Source organism: Enhydra lutris, unplaced genomic scaffold (assembly GCF_002288905.1).
Source record: "Enhydra lutris kenyoni isolate GAN:26980312 unplaced genomic scaffold, ASM228890v2 scaffoldscaffold82, whole genome shotgun sequence".
In the NCBI taxonomy this organism is placed as follows: Eukaryota; Metazoa; Chordata; class Mammalia; order Carnivora; family Mustelidae; genus Enhydra; species Enhydra lutris.
In genome coordinates this window covers 1785652-1801360 of record NW_019154166.1, presented here as the reverse complement: position 1 = coordinate 1801360, position 15709 = coordinate 1785652, and the positions used below count along the sequence as shown (strand labels likewise).

General features: G+C 46.6%; 1 pseudogene; it reads right to left on the bottom strand.

The window, feature by feature from the left end:
- Window positions 1–362: 362 nt before the first annotated feature.
- LOC111161244 lies at window positions 363–1320 on the bottom strand (annotated as a pseudogene).
- Window positions 1321–15709: the final 14389 nt, after the last annotated feature.

Genomic DNA, 15709 nt, shown 5'->3' with positions numbered 1-15709 from the left:
TCAGATTCTTTTTTTTTTTTAAAAGACACATTTATTCAGCATCATGATCAGACTATTACATTTAGCAATCAACAGCATGGGTGCAAAAAAAAAAAAAATCGACATTAAAGCCCTTTGTTGGAATGCTTTACACTTTCCAAAGAATAGAAACTAAAATAACCTGTTCCACAATTAGTCACAAATTCAGTCCTCGAGTTTTTTTTTGCCCATACACATGAGTAGTGTCTAAAACATGTCTTCTTTGTAGCAGCTAGGCCTGGCCACCACTGTACTTGGCTGAGTTCACAAATCTGTTGTAACCTGTAGCCTCCCTGTCACTTCTCTGGCTCTCCTCTCCTGCTAAGCTTTGTTCCTGGCAGTAATTAAAACCTTCTGCCACTGCCGTAGCTCCTGCTGCTGCTGGAACCACCATAGCCATGTTGGTTTCGTGGTTTGGTGAAGTATTGGCCTCCACCACCTTAAGGGCCAGAGCTTCTGCCTCCAAAATTGCCTCCTTTCGTGGGTCCAAAATTTGAGGATTCATTGTTGTAGTTGCCAAAATCATTATAGCTTCCGCCACCTCCAAAGTTGCTTCCATCATTACCAAATCCGTTATAGCCATCCCCACTGCCACCATATCCACCACCACCTCGACTGCCACCAAAGCCACCTCGACCACTGAAGTTTCCTCCGCGACCAAAGTTGTCATTCCCACCAAAACCACCTCCACGACCACCACCAAAGTTTCCAGAACCACTTCGACCTCTTTGGCCAGATGAAGCACGAGCCATCTCCTGCTTAGAGAGCGCTTTCCTGACTTCACAGCCGTGGCCATGCACAGGATGGGATTTCTGAATGACAGCCTTGTCGACAGAGTCATGGTCATCCAATGTTACAAAAGCAAAACCCCTCTTTTTGCCACTGCCTCGGTCAGTCATGATCTCAGTCACTTCGATGTTCCCACAGTTCGAAATCATCTCTTAGATGACGTTCGTCAGTGACTTCTTTAATGCCACCCACAAAAATCTTTCTCACAGCTAAGTGGGCACCAGGTCTTTGAGAATCTTCTCTCGACACAGCCCTGTTTGGTTCCACAATCTTCCGTCCACCCTGTGTGGATGCGTTCATGGCTGCTTTCACCTCCTCCACAGGGACATATGTCACAAGCGCAGAGCCTCTGGAGCACTTGGTGTTTGGATCTCTCATAGCCACCCAGTCCGTAAGTGCTCCCCAGTGCTCAGAATGGCTCCTCACACCCTCATCGGTTGTTTGAAAGCTCAGACCTCCCATGAAGAGCTTCCACTGCTGTTCAGGCTCTTTGGGAGACTCTGACTTGGACATGACGGTGGTGGGAGGGGAGACTTGAACGATGCTTGCTCGTCGGCGTCCACGGGCAGAAAGGAGTAATCTAACGAACATATCTGAGGAGTCAGATTCTTAATTAACTGAGCCACCCGGGTGCTCCTGAGCATGACTTTATTCCTTTTTATAATTTTTAAAAAAGATCTTATTTATTTATTCATTTGAGACAGGAAGAGAAAGCACAAGCAGGGGGAGAGGCAGGAGGAGAGGGAGAAGCAGGTTTCCCTCTGAGCTGGGAACCCGACACAGGGCTCGATCCCAGGACCCCGAGATCATGACCTGAGCTGAAGGCAAACCGAGCATGACTTTAGACCTGGGTTCACCAACAAGCAGTGTCAGGGCTGGCTTCCAAAGGAGTTAGGGGCGACAGGAGAGCTAAGAAGGAGAAGGATTGGTAGAGCCGTGTGTCGTGGCCGTTTGGGGAACAGGCAGTGACAGGAGTGACAACTCACATGGGCTATTCATCCATTCAGCTAATGTTAGCTGAGTATCCACTCTGTGCCACACACCCCAGTAGGTAGATATCGAGGGCACAGGTTGAACAAAGAGACAAAACCCCCTCTTCTGCTTCATTCTGTCATCCACTATGCATTTACTATACTGTGTGTATTTGAAGGCACATCCCAGACACCCCAGACATCCCAGACATCACATCAGTTCACCTTGAAGTATGTTAGCCTGTCTCACAGATAAGGACTTCATTATCAGCATCTCATTTATCACACCATGCTGTATAATAGCCTCATGCTCTTTACTTGTCAGCACATATTCACATTTTCCCCAGTGTTTTATTTTTTAAATTTAAATTCAATTAGCCAACATATAGAACATCATTCATTCCAGATGTAGTGTCCCTAGTGTTTTAAAGAAGTCTTTTTAAAAGTCACTTTCTTTGTTCTCCATTCTGTTCCATTGATCTACGTGTCTGTTTTTGTGCCAGTACCGTACTGTCTTGATGATGACGGTTTTATAATAGAGCCTGAAGTCGGGTATCGTGATGCCACCAGCTTTGGTTTTCTTTTTCAGCACTCCTCTGGCTATTCAGGGTCTTTTCTTATTCCATACAAATTTGAGGATTATTTGTTCCAGCTCTGAGAAAAATGTTGATGGTATTTTGATAGGGATTGCATTGAATGTATAGATTGCTCTCAGTAGCATCGACATTTTGACGATATTTGTTCTTTCAATCCATGAGCATGGAATGTTTTTCCATTTCTTTGTATCTTCCTCAATTTCTTCCATGCGTGTTCTGCAGTTTTCTGAGTACAGATCCTTTACCTCTTCGTTAGGTTCATTCCTAGGTATCTTACAGTTTTTGATGCAATTAAAAATGGACCATTTTCTTACACCACACACAAAAATAAACTCAAAATGGATGAGAGACCTAAATGGGAGACAGGAATCCATCAAAATCCTACAGGAGAACACAAGCAGCAAACCTCTTTGACCTCAGCCACAGCAAATTCTTGCAAGACACGTCTCTGAAGGCAAGGGAAACAAGGGCAGAAATGAGCTATTGGGACTTCATCAAGATCAAAAGCTTCTGCACAGCAGAGGAAACAGTTAATAAAACTAAAAGGCAGCCTATGGAATGGGAGAAGATATTTGCAAACGACATATCAGATACAGGGCTAGTATCCAAGATCTGTAAAGAACTTATCAAATTCAACACCCAAAGAACAAATAATCCAATCAAGAAATGGGCAGAAAACATGAACAGACGTTTTGGCAAAGAAGACATCCAAATGGCCAGCAGACACATGAAAAAGGGCTCCACATCACTCGGCATCAATGAAATGCAAATCAAAACTTCAGTGAGATACCACCTCACACCAGTCAGAATGGCTAAAATTAACAAGACAGGAAACAAGTTTTGGGGAGGATGCGGAGAAGGGGGAACCCTCCTACACTGTTGGTGGGAATGCAAGCTGGTGCAGCCACTCTGGAAAACAGCATGGAGTTTCCTCAAAAAGTTGAAAACAGAGCTACCCTACGACCCAGCAATCACACTACTGGGTATTTACACCAAAGATACAGATGTAGTGAAAAGAAGGGGCACGTGCACCCCAACATTCATAGCAGCAATAATCCACAATAGCCAAATTGTGAAAAGAGCCAAGATGTCCATCAACAGACGAATGGATAAAGAAGGTGTGATTAATATATACAATGACATATTACACAGCCATCAGAAAGGATGAGTACCATTTGCATTAACATGGATGGGACTGGAGGGATTATGCTGAGTGAAATAAGTCAACCAGAAAAAGACAATTATCATATGGTTTCACTCCTACGGGGAGTATAAGAAGCAGCACAGAGGATCATAGGGGAAGGGATGGAAAACTGAATGGGAAGTCATCAGAGAGGGAGAAGAACCATGAGAGACTCTTAACTAGGAAACAAACTGAGGGTTGCTGGAGTGGGGCTGTATGGGGGGTGGGGTGACTGGGTGATGGGCATTAAGGAGGGGACACACTGTGATGAGCACCAGGTGTTATATGCAACTGATGAATCGCTAGATTCCCCTCTGAAACTAACAATACAATTTATGTTAATGAAATTGAATTCAAATTTTTGAAAAGTCAGTTTTTTGAGTCCAGAGTCAAACAGGGCTGCGTGCTGTATTTGCTCGACTTGTGTCTCTTAGTAATCTCTAGTAGTTCTCCACAGTCCATTCTTTTATGATTTTTTTTAATTTATTTGTCAGAGAGAGAGAGAGTGCACAAGCAGGATGAGCAGGCAGAAGGAGAAGCAGGCTCCCCACTGAGCAAGGAGCCCAATGTGGAACTTGATCCCAGGACCCCAGGAGCATGACCAGAGCGGAAAACAGATGCCCAACTGACTGAGCCACCCAGGCATCCCTCCTTAGTCCCTTTTGTAACCTTTCATGCCACTGAAATTTTTTTTGTTTTTAAATTATCGTATGGTAGAGGAGCCTGGGTGGCTCAGTCGGTTAAGTGTCCGACTCTTAGTTTCGGCTCAGGTCATGATCTTGGGCTTGTGATCTTGAGTCCCACTTTGGGCTCAGCGCTCAGGACAGTCTGCTTGTGCCTCTCCCTCCCCCTGCTCGCTTGCTCTCTCTCTCTCTCAAATAAATAATATTTTAAAAAGTAAATATCATATGGTAAAATTGACTTTTGGGTATATAATTCTATTTTAACGCACGGGTAGATTCATGTAACTCCTACCACACTCAGGTTACAGAACCATTTCTTCACCCCCCTCAGAAACTGTCTGGCACTATCCCTTTTAATTCACACCTCTAGTGCCATTATATTTGTTGGAAAATTGAGCCATGTGTTCTGTAGAATTTCCCACAAGCTGGACTGGACTGACAGCATTCTCACAATGTGGTGTAATGCGCTTCTGTAATTTTCTGGTAATAGATCTAGAAGTTTGGTTAGACTCGGGCCCAGTTTTCCCTTTCTTTCTTTTGGTAAGAGTCCTTACAGATGGAGCTGTGGTTGTCCTATTGCATCATATCAGAAGGAACGTGGTATTTGGCTGAATCACTTCTAGGGATGCTGGACTTCATCACTGGGTTTAGTCTGGGTTTAGCTGTGATCAGCTCCATCCCTCCATTGGAGCACATCCCGTCGGCCCCTCACCTAATGACCTTCCTCGCGGTTCATGGCCACATGCTTCCCACTAGAGCTGATGTTTCATTAGGGATTCCAGAGTGGTGACGTTCCAGTTTTCTAATTCTGGCATTTCTTTTGCATTGATCAGTTTTAGTTCTCTTCTTGTATACGTTTAATGGAAGGAAAGGCTCAATCAGGAAGAGACCGTACGGTCATTTTTCGAAAAGTTTTATTTGTTTGTTTGTTTATTTATTTATTTGAGAGGGGGAGAGAGAAAGCAAGCAAGAACCCAAGAGCAGGGGGAGGGAGAAGGAGACTCCCCGCTGAGCAGGGAGCCTGATGCGGGGCTCCATCCCGGGACGCTGGGCTCACTACTTGAGCCGAAGGAAGACACCCAACCGGCTGAGCCATGGGGCACCCTTGCAGAGTCATTTCTTTGAGGAGTCGGTGGTCCTGTGTAGCCCAGTTAGGTGGTGTTGAAAGAACCATTTGTAAAGACTTGGGGCACTGCTCCCGAAGAAATGAGGCTGTCCCGTGCCGTTCAGGAAGCGCAGTGGAGGGCTTCTCGGGACAAGAATTTTGCTGAGTTTCTGAGTCTTAGGCCTCAGTTGGGGGAAAGGGAATAAGCTTTGAACTGGATGAAAAGTAGACATTTGGTCATAGATTAGACCTATTAATATCCAAAACGGTCATTGTTCTAACAGCCAGAGTGACATGGAAACCTGTAGGATTAGATGCTAATGATGCAGCTATCTTCAGTTTGTGAAAATTCACTGAGCATGTACCCCAGGGTGTACTTTCTTACACGCATCTTCAGGTTCAATAAAAATTTAAAAGAAAGTGACAGGTTGTCGTGTAACCCAGACATACAGAAGGGAGATCTCACACAGCAGGTTTGCGGACGGTGGAGAGTTAAAAATGGAGATTTTTAGGATCATGCCTGTTTATGCCAGCAGCAGGTTATTATCTGACCCTCTGTCGTGTCCAGTCTGATGTACCAGGGAAACCCCAGGTGTGTGTGCCTTGCTGGGAAGTATTACCACGAAACGAATGAAAGTTTCAATCTGGGCAGTGCCGTTTGGGAACATTCCTGGCAGTTGGTGTGTCAGCGGAATGGAGGAGGCCGTCGGAGTTGGGCAGGGCAGTCGGGAGGCTGTGGCATAAGATCCCACTGGGTTAGAGCACTGTGTGGGGGAGGGGGTCAGCCCACCCTCTCCTCCAGGGATGCCCGTACAGAAGCACCTCAACCTCAACATGTCCAACCCGACTCATCATCCTCCTCCCCGAGCCTGGTCCTGGTGCAGTGTTCTCAGCCCCATGGATCCTGTCCATCACGCATTCAGTCATGCCAGCCAGAATCTGGGAGTCGCTCTTGCCTCCTCCCTCTGCCAAGCACTGCTGATATCATCTGTTAAAGGTCTGTTGACTCCTTCAGCTTCTCTACACCTTCGCCCCGGCTGAAGGTGCCTGGGCTCCCGCTGCAGGGTCCGAATCCGTCCACTTTTGCCCGCTGTGACCTGCATCCCATTCCCTGGCCGCGCTAACACCAGTGGATCTGAATCATTCAGGATTCCCACGGTTGGATCATTCTCAGGAGGGTTTTCCCAGGTGGGGGCCCCCCGTGCCTCCAGGCCTCCACCCTGCTAGCTTCGTGACCCCACTGCCCACACGGGTGGTATTGGAAGGCACTGGGAAGGCACAGGTCAGCAAGTGTGGTTTTGTGATGAGAAGACCACCTCATGGGGCAGCTGGTCGCCAGATGAGAAATGGCCAGGATGCTGGTTACTCCTAGGACAAAATCCAGCCTCATCCGCCCCCAGGGGAGCGTCTAGAATATGTGGCCACTGGCCCACAGAAAATCAAGTTTGGCGTCGGGATACTGTTGCCTATGCCAGTAGCATGGTTCTAAGTCATAGAATTAACATTTATTGCTTTTCGTCTTGGCCAAAAACTTCAATATTCAGCAGTGTAAATTTTAATCAACCTAGACAACATGAAAGTAAAGATTATAACTGCCAGAAAAGGATTGATGAGAAGGAGAAAGAACTGTAGACGGAGGAATTTTCTTCATCTGAGAGGCAAATCAAGAGGCAGCATGTTAACCAGTTATAACAAAAAAATAGAAGTTACAATTTATCTTTTAAATGTCCCAGACGTAAAAAATTTTAAATGATACGAGTAGTGAAAGAATGGTGAATTTGATCTGCATTCTTAGCCATCCTAGCTGTAAATCATGAGAAAATTTCTAAAGATAAATAAAGAACACAGACTATGTTACTCAGTGATATGGAGGTAACGGATTGGTGAGAAGTGGCAATGGACTGGGCTAGGACTCTGGCTTTCAATTATGATCCCTCATTTTTTTTTGGGCCATGCATATACCCATTGTATATTAAATATGAAAAAACAAGTCAATGTACTGTATACATGGAATTTTAATTATAAAATTAATAACCTATGACTGATATACATCAAATATAGGTGAAATTTCTTTTTATGGGCCGTAAAGTGATAGTTTTCCTATGTTAATTTAAAATAAATCTAACATAATTTTTAGTAGCGACCTTTAAAAAAAAAAAAGAATATTTGGCCAAATCAAGAAGTCTGCCCATTCCCCACTTTTTTTTTTTCCTTCTCTAAGTTCTGTGTCTGTGAGGCTTGGGGGCTCTGAGTCACCCAGAGGGGTTGCTTATCTACTGCACTGTTCCCCTCCCCAGATTTCTGGGAACCTCACCTCCCTCATCCCCAGGGGAACCAGGAGAGGAGCCAGGTTCATGCCCTGTTCCTGGGGGCAGCTCATTGCTGCAGAGATAAGCACCTGACTAGGGTTTGTCCAGTCATTGCCAGGAATCTGGAAGGAAGGCCAGGAGACGTCAGCTCAGACCGAAGAGATGAAGGGCACTTCCTGTGTCCCAGTCCCAGCCTTCTCTGCACCTGTTTTGGAGACCCTGATGTATCTCTGCCTAACACCAGGGCCCTTCCAGCATGCTTTCCCTCGCCAACATAAGCTGGCTTCTGTGGGTTTCTGTAACCGGCACTCAAAATAATTCCACCTCATGATTCTCAGAATTCCTGTTTATGAGCCTAAAGACTGCCTGACATTCCCCATAAAACTGCTTCTCCCTCATGGAGGAAAAGGTGGAGATGACCGACGGTACGTGTACCCCGGTAGCCGCAGAGTCCTACCCTCCTCGCAGAGAACAGATGTTGCAGCATCCAGGACCGTGGCTGTTTGCAGAATTCCCACTGGAACTCTCTTCTTTGACTGTACATCCTATGCGGCTGTGCTTACTTCCACTTTATTGTGGCTATTCAAGAATAAGAGGGAGTTGTCCTCGAACTGGCCCCTGGCCATCCCCCATGAAAGAACAGTCATGAGTAGGCATTCGCACGTGTAGCGAGGAGGCCGTCGCCACTGTCCCTTGTTTCTGTCCCTTGGAAGGATCTGCGTGCTCGCTCCCCCTGAGCCCAGCGGCACACTTCCAAGAAAGGGGAGCACCCAAAATACCTGAAGGTTGAGAAACAAGAGATTTATCTCAGTGGGGGAGGGTTAAAACTCCTGTAGATACTGTGAATATCTCTTAGTTCTAATTTGGCTTGATGATAAAGGAGAGACCATTACAGAGAGAAGCCGTTGACTTGTATCGCCTCTTTTCATCCTGAAAAAGGTCCAGCTCTTGAAGAAAGGTTTTCTTGGTTTGGGCAAAGTCCTAAAAGAAACTGTGGTTGGGTTGGTTGTGCAACTAGCTTTTGGGTAGTATCAGAAGGATGGGGGAAGGGTGCTGGGAGAGTCTGCCTCCAGCCCCCCCTTCCCTCCCTCCTTTGAGATGGTCGCTGTGGGAGATGGTTGAGTTCCCTTCTGTTGCCCACGGTTGCCTGAAGGTACAGCTGGGAGAAGCCCCATAGCTCTGGAGAGCTGCTCCTTGTCTGTTTCTCTGTCCCTCGCACCAGTTCTTAGGGTCTTTAAGATTCTGCCCTGGGGCGGTTTTAGAACGTGTCCACAAATCCTGTGACACTCTGTCCATGGAAAGGTGGGGTGTGTGTCTCCCCCTCGCCCTGGACCTTGTATGAAGAGATATCCAAGGAACCCGGGCGGGTTTGTAACTCCGTGTGTGACCAGTGGAGTCTGACGGAGACGATGTTTGAATTCTGCGACCAGGTCAGAAACAACGCTGCAGCTCTGCCTCTGTTTGCTGAACACTCCTTTTTGGAGCCCTGAGCTGCAGGGTCAGACATCTGAGCCCAGGCCGTAGAAGGAGGCCACCGCGTGCTGGTGCTACGGTTAGTAGCTCCAGCAGAGGTCTCAGCAGACAGCCAGCATCTAGTGCTGCACATTAGAGTGAAGGCGGCTTCATGTGAACCCAGCCTCTAGAAGATGGGTCTTTCGGCCAGCGAGCCTTCCCACCTGAGGCCCCAAAGATCATGGAGCAGAGACGGGCCTTTTCTGCTGTGTCCCCACCTGAATTCCAGACCCACAGAATCCGTGAGCAAAATAAAATGTTTGTTTGAAGCCTTTATGTTTTGGGTTAACTTGGGTTAACCCAGAGTAATGAGAACACTCCCCACACTGAGCCTCCCCACCCTTCTCCATACAACTGAAAGCTTGGAGGGCAGTAGCTGAGCACTCGTGGTCTCTATAGGCATGCTGGGCCCCAAGAAGAAAATAAATGGAGGACTTAAGTGAAGCATTACCATTTTATTCTTCCCGTAATTACCAACGAGATATGGCATTCCATTGTCCCTGAGACCTGGAACCTTACAGGGACTAAGCTTCCCTCCCATCAAAGAAACATCATGGGGCGCCTGGGTGGCTCAGTGGGTTAAAGCCTCTGCCTTCAGCTCAGGTCATGATCCCAGGGTCCTGGGATCGAGCCCCGCATCGGGCTCTCTACTCAGCGGGGAGCCTGCTTCCTCCTCTCTCTCTGCCTGCCTCTCTGCCTGCTTGTGATCTGTCTGTCAAATAAATAAATGAAATCTTTAAAAAAAAAAAAACATCAGAAGAGGGACACGACTGTTCACCTCTGTCAAGAAGTGTATTTTAAAAGGTTTTTTCTGCACTCCCCTCCTCCCCCAGTTATTTCCGTGTGCTCTCATGTTGCTGTGGGAAGGGTGCTAGCAGGTATAGGTGGGCTAGGGAGGTATTTGGTGGTTTGATCCCCTAGTGCCTCGCTTTGAAGAACCCCCTCCTCTTGGCATTGTGTCTTACCCACAGCGTTTGTGGTGTCTTGACTCTCCCAAGGACTGAGCCTTCCCAGGTTCTGTGGGGTTCAGTCGTCCCCCTTCCCACAGGGTGCCCTTCTTCACATTAGGAAGATTAAATGGACCATCGAATTGCTCAGACCCAAACTCAGATTTGTCCCTCCTCAAACCTCTGCATTTGTTAGTTCGTTTTATGACGTTAGAATGAAACCTGAGAGGATAGGAATACCAGAAGAACAGCTTCAGAATATAGTTGCAGGATTTCTGAATAAAATGTTAACAAAGCGGGGGGTACCTTGAGCATCTGCTTTTGGCTCAGGTCATGATCCAGGGATCCTGGGATTGAGCCCTGCATCGGACTCTCTGCTCAGTGGGGAGCCTATTTCCTGCTTCTCTGCCTACTTGTGATCTCTTTCTCTGTCCAATAAATAAATAAAATCTTTAAAAAAAAAGATACTAGCTGGGGTGCCTGGGTGGCTCAGTTGGTTAAGCATCAGCCTTGGGCTCAGGTCATGATCCCAGGGTCTTAGGATCAAGGCCTGCATCGGGCTCCCCTGCTCAGCGGAAATCCTGCTTCTCCCTCTCCTTCTGCCTGCCTCTCCCCCTGCTTGTGCTCTCTCTCCCTCTCTCTGTCAAATAAATAAATAAATAAATATATATATATATATATACACATATATATATATATATATATATTTTAAAGAAAGGTACTAGCCATTGCAGGCAGAGGAAATGGGCATTCTCCTGTGTTTCTGGTGTAAGAGTAAATTGGCATCGCATTTCGGGGGTCACTTTTACTCTGTGTGGCCAAAGTCTTCATATCTTTTGGCCCAGAAGTTCCACTACTAGGAATTTTCTTTTCAGGAAATAATTGTGATATATGCACAAATTTGGTATAAGGACATTCATTTCATTGTTATTTATAGTACTGAAAAATTGAAAATATTTGTCTGCCCTAATATGGGCTTGATAGGAGAGATTATAATATCAGACATAAATGCTGTTGCAAAATAGCACCGTGAAAATATGATAGTGATATGCAAAGTGAAATCATGGCTTTGAAGCAGTGTGTTCTCCAGTTTTTGTGCTACAAGGGATTCTTTCTATTGCAATAACTCAACTAAAAGTGATTTAAGAGAAAGAAAAAGAATGTCTTGATTCATAATCCTGGGAGGTCCGGAAGTAGAGAGCTTTCAGGCAGGCCGGACACAGGTGCTCAGGGGTCGTCTTCAGGAACGTGCTTCCGTCTCTTAGTTCAGTCTTATTTTGTGTTGGTTTTACTTTCAGGTACACTTTCCACAAGTGTCATTAAACAGGGTGCATCAGAGTTCTCCAGACAAACAGAGGCAGGAAAGCCCAGGGGTGTAGTTCAGAGGCCTTGGGGCTGGAGAGCTGATGGTGTAGATCCAGGCTGGTTCTGGAGGGCTGTGAGCCACGAGTGCTGAGGTCGGGAGAAGATGAATGTTCCGGCTTAAGTAGTCAGGCAGACCGTGAACTCAACCTTTCTCCACCTTTTTGTTCTCCTCAGGCCCTCAGCAGGTTGGATGACGTCCATCCACACTGGGGAGGGCCATCTGCTTTGCTCAATCCACTCATTAAAATGCTGATCTCGTCTGGAAACACCCTCACAGACACACCCAGAAATTATGTCTAACCACCCACCTGGGCATCCTGTGGCCCAGTCAAGCTGACATGTAAAATTAGCCATCAGAGGGCCTACCAGCAGCTCTGGGGTTATATTACAGAAAAAGAGTCTCTCCTTCCAAATCATTCCAGCCAAAATCCCAGTGCTAAATCTCTTTGACCGGGCCTGGGTCATGTACTCCTTCCTCTCTTCAGCTGAGAGATGGTGTGGGTCCCCTCTGAAATATGAAATAATGTCAATAACTAAAATTTATTGAGTACTAATTCCATGTCAGATTAGGAATCTGAGTTTGAGTTCTATGATTAGACGTGTGACCTTGGGCAGTTCAGTCTCCCCACACCCGAAAAAGACACATAGTTCGTGTCCTCAGTATTATTTCACTTACTCCTCTTGACAACTCTGTGAAAATAGATCCTGTTCTCATTTTACAGATGAGGAAACCAAGGCTTGGCCAAGTTAAACATATTATACACAACAAAAGAATTATCAAACGGTGAACCCATTCATGTGGGTTGAGAATGTGAGAGGAGGCAGTTCTCAGAAGAAGCAGAGGCTCCTTCGGACATCAAAAGCAGCCCCAAACAGAGGCAAACAAAACCAAAACCAACAACCCCACAGAATATAGGGATTTGAAAACTCTGTAAATCTATCACCCATATATTCATAAAGGCACAAGAATATATTGCACTCATGTTATAAGAAGAGGACGATGAAATCATAACTTCAAGAGAAGAAGAGCCCTTCAAAGTTAAACAGGAGAGTAGACCTGAAAAATGTACTGTAAGAGTCAGTTTGAGGAAATCCTTGAAGAAGACAAAGAGATGGGAAATGGGAGAGAAAACGATAAGCCCGGGAGGTTCACTATCTGAATAACAGAGTTCTAGAAAGAGAGAGGGGGAGGCGGTCATCAGTGAAACAAAGCAGAAGCAGTTACCAGAGCTGAAGGACTTGAGGTTCCAAACTGAAAAGGTCCTTCAAATGCCCAGGAGAAAAGGATGAAAAGAGACCCACCAAGATACTCATCATGAAATTCCAGAGCACTGGGGCAAAGAGATCCTAAAATATGGCGGGGGTGGAGAGAAACGTAAGGGTCATGGGCAGAGGATGGACAGTGAGGTTTGTCTTTGCATGCTCTAGCTAGCCAACGCTGGGAGCAAGTGGACAGCAGAGCAGCGCCTTCAAAATGCTGAAGAAGAGTGGTTTCCACCCTAGTAGTCTTCGCCCAGCTGAATTATCAATCAGATATGAGGATGAATAAAGACATTTCAGACGTGCCAGATTTCAAAGTGTTTCCCTCCCATGCATCCAGAACAAAGCTACTGGAGGCTACGCTTCTTGAACAAGAAGGCATGGGGCACCTCAGATCGGAATCCGAGCCAGGGGAGAGGTGGAGGGGATCCTTAGGGTGAGAGTGGTGGGAGAGTCCAAGGGGGCAGCTGTGCCCTAGAGGCAGAAGGTGACAGTTCAAATCGAAGCACTGTGACCACAGAGAGACATGGTGACGGCTGCCGTGTCTCTTATTACCCCTCTACCACCACACTAACCTTAAGCCAAGGACGAATGCCCAGAGTCCGACCCGAGTTTTTGTCTGTACTTATCTTAGGTTAACCACATGTTGATGAGGTTCCGGCTCATTCCTGCATGTCCCGCTGCCTGATGTTCTGCATGTGTCATCTAGAAATGTTGGAAGAGAAGTCATGGTGAACTGAAAATGCAGAACTTTCACCCCCTGACCTTCCCGCTTCTGGCCAGACACCATGCCATGGTGCAGCTACGTGTCTCAACCAAGCTGAGCCTGATGCCTGGTTCTACTCAACCCCGTACTCAATGATTTTCCTGTAAGAGGCTCTTGGAAATGCTCAGAGAAGCTGAAGCCAGTCAGTGTCCCAGAGACCAGTCAGCTTCGCTTCTCCATGAGCTTCCGTCCAACAATGGTGGCATCAGCCTTTCCTTAAGGGCTGCCTGCTGCTCAGATTTTCCAAACGTAGTAGATATTTAGGGATGCCTATGTGGGTGGAAAGCTGAAAGGGAAAATGGAAATGATCCACACAGAAGTCATCACAGTGGTCACTGCTGCAGGTAGAAAAGAGACTACAACCGAGGAGGGGCAGACAGAGGCCCCAGGAGGACTGGCCATGTTTTATATCTCAAACTGGCCACGTGATTGTATACCCTATTAATATCTGTATTGCACAAATGATTTTATTCCCCCTTCTATTTGCATGATGCATTTCACCACAAACCATTTTAAAAAACCAAGGCCTGTTACTCAGTAAAAGGGGATGAATGTGGAGAGCAGAAATAGGAGATGTTCATCCAGAATCTTTGGAAGATGAAAACACCTGAGAAAAGAAAGGACGGGGAAGGACATTTGTGCCTGCCTGTCTTTGTTGCAAGGAATAGAGACTTGTTCAGTTTAACTCAGGGAAGGAAAGAGGCTGTTTTGAGCCTACATGAGGAATGAACCAGAAAGATAAAACTCGGATGGTTTTTTTAACTCTCCCTCCAGGCATCTCTGTGTCTCTGTCTGCTCTCATCCCTATTGGCCATATCGTAAACCTTCCCCAAATTCATTGGCTTAAAACAACAATCACCATTTATTTATTGGCTCATGATGGTATAATTGGGCAAGGGATTAGCAGGAGCGGCTCATCTCTGCTCATCTCTGGGCCAGCTGGACTGGACCTGGAGGATGTGGATGGCTTCACTCCATGTGTAGCTCCTCAGCTAAGGTGTCCAGAGCAGCAAGGGGCTAGTGGGGCCAGTCTCTCAGGCAGGGCTCCTTTATGTGGTAGCTCAGGGCTCCAAGAGAGGTAGAGCAGAAACTGTCAGGCGCCTTGAGCTCTAGGTCGAGAACTGACACCATATGTCACTTCTGCCGCAGTTTGTTGGGAGAGCAAGTCCCTGTGGTAAGGATTTCACCTCCTGATGGGAGAAGTGGCTTGTGCTTCCAAAGATGGGAAGGATCCTTGGCAGCTTCTTTTGCAAATAATTTGCCCTGTCTTTTCTCCCAGCACATATTTTGGGTTGCACGGTCCACTCATCGTCCACTCGCGATCCTCCCATGATTTTCTGTCACCTCCAACTTGACTGCTAACTTGAAAATGCGTTTTGTGTTTTTAGGTCCAAATTCCTAAGAACCAATTGGTTCAATTCCTCTTTTTGCCTCCCCAGTTGCTCCAATAATGTCCTTCACATATGATTTTTTGGATCCAATATTCAAACCGTGATCACAAGTAGAAATTATTTATGTCTCCCTAAAGTACTTCTATTTAGGCAAGCTCCCTGGCTGTCTTTCATCTTTCACGACATTGACTTTTTCGGAAAGTCTAGGCCAGTTGTTTGCACTATGTCTTTCAGTTTTGGATTTGCCTAGTTGTTTCCTCATGGCTAGATTCCGCTTAACCCCTTTTGGTAGGCACAGGTGATGTTGTGTGGCTAGCCCTTAGACGATTGCTGGACGTCTGCCTGTCTATGCTCACCCCTGCTGCTCCTTTCCCCACTTCCCTACTCTGTGTTTCCCGAGTTCCTTAGCCTGGAGGCTTCTGGGTTAATCTGGCCAAGATGTGGCAGTGGCAGATGATCAGAGAGTCAGGAAAGGGGAGAGACTGAGAGACATTTCCCATTTCTCTGTTCCTGTGAAGTCCTTGACTACGGCTCCTTCTTTTCTGTGCTGTCCTGCTCCCTCCAAACAGACCCTTCCCCTGTGGTTCCAGCTCCCTGGAAATCCCTCTCCTTGGTTCTGGCTCCAGCTGGCCTAAGCCTCCGTGCTCCAATAAAACCTCCCTTTCCTGCTGCCCCTTCAGCCCTAGGGTAGCAATGGCGTCCGTCTGTTGCCAGCCTCTCCCTTGCCTCACCATCCTGTGGTTGGCCTCTCAGCTTTTCCATTTCCTGTGTAGCCAAGTTTCTTTATTTGGCTTGAAGAGCCCAGGGTGGAGTC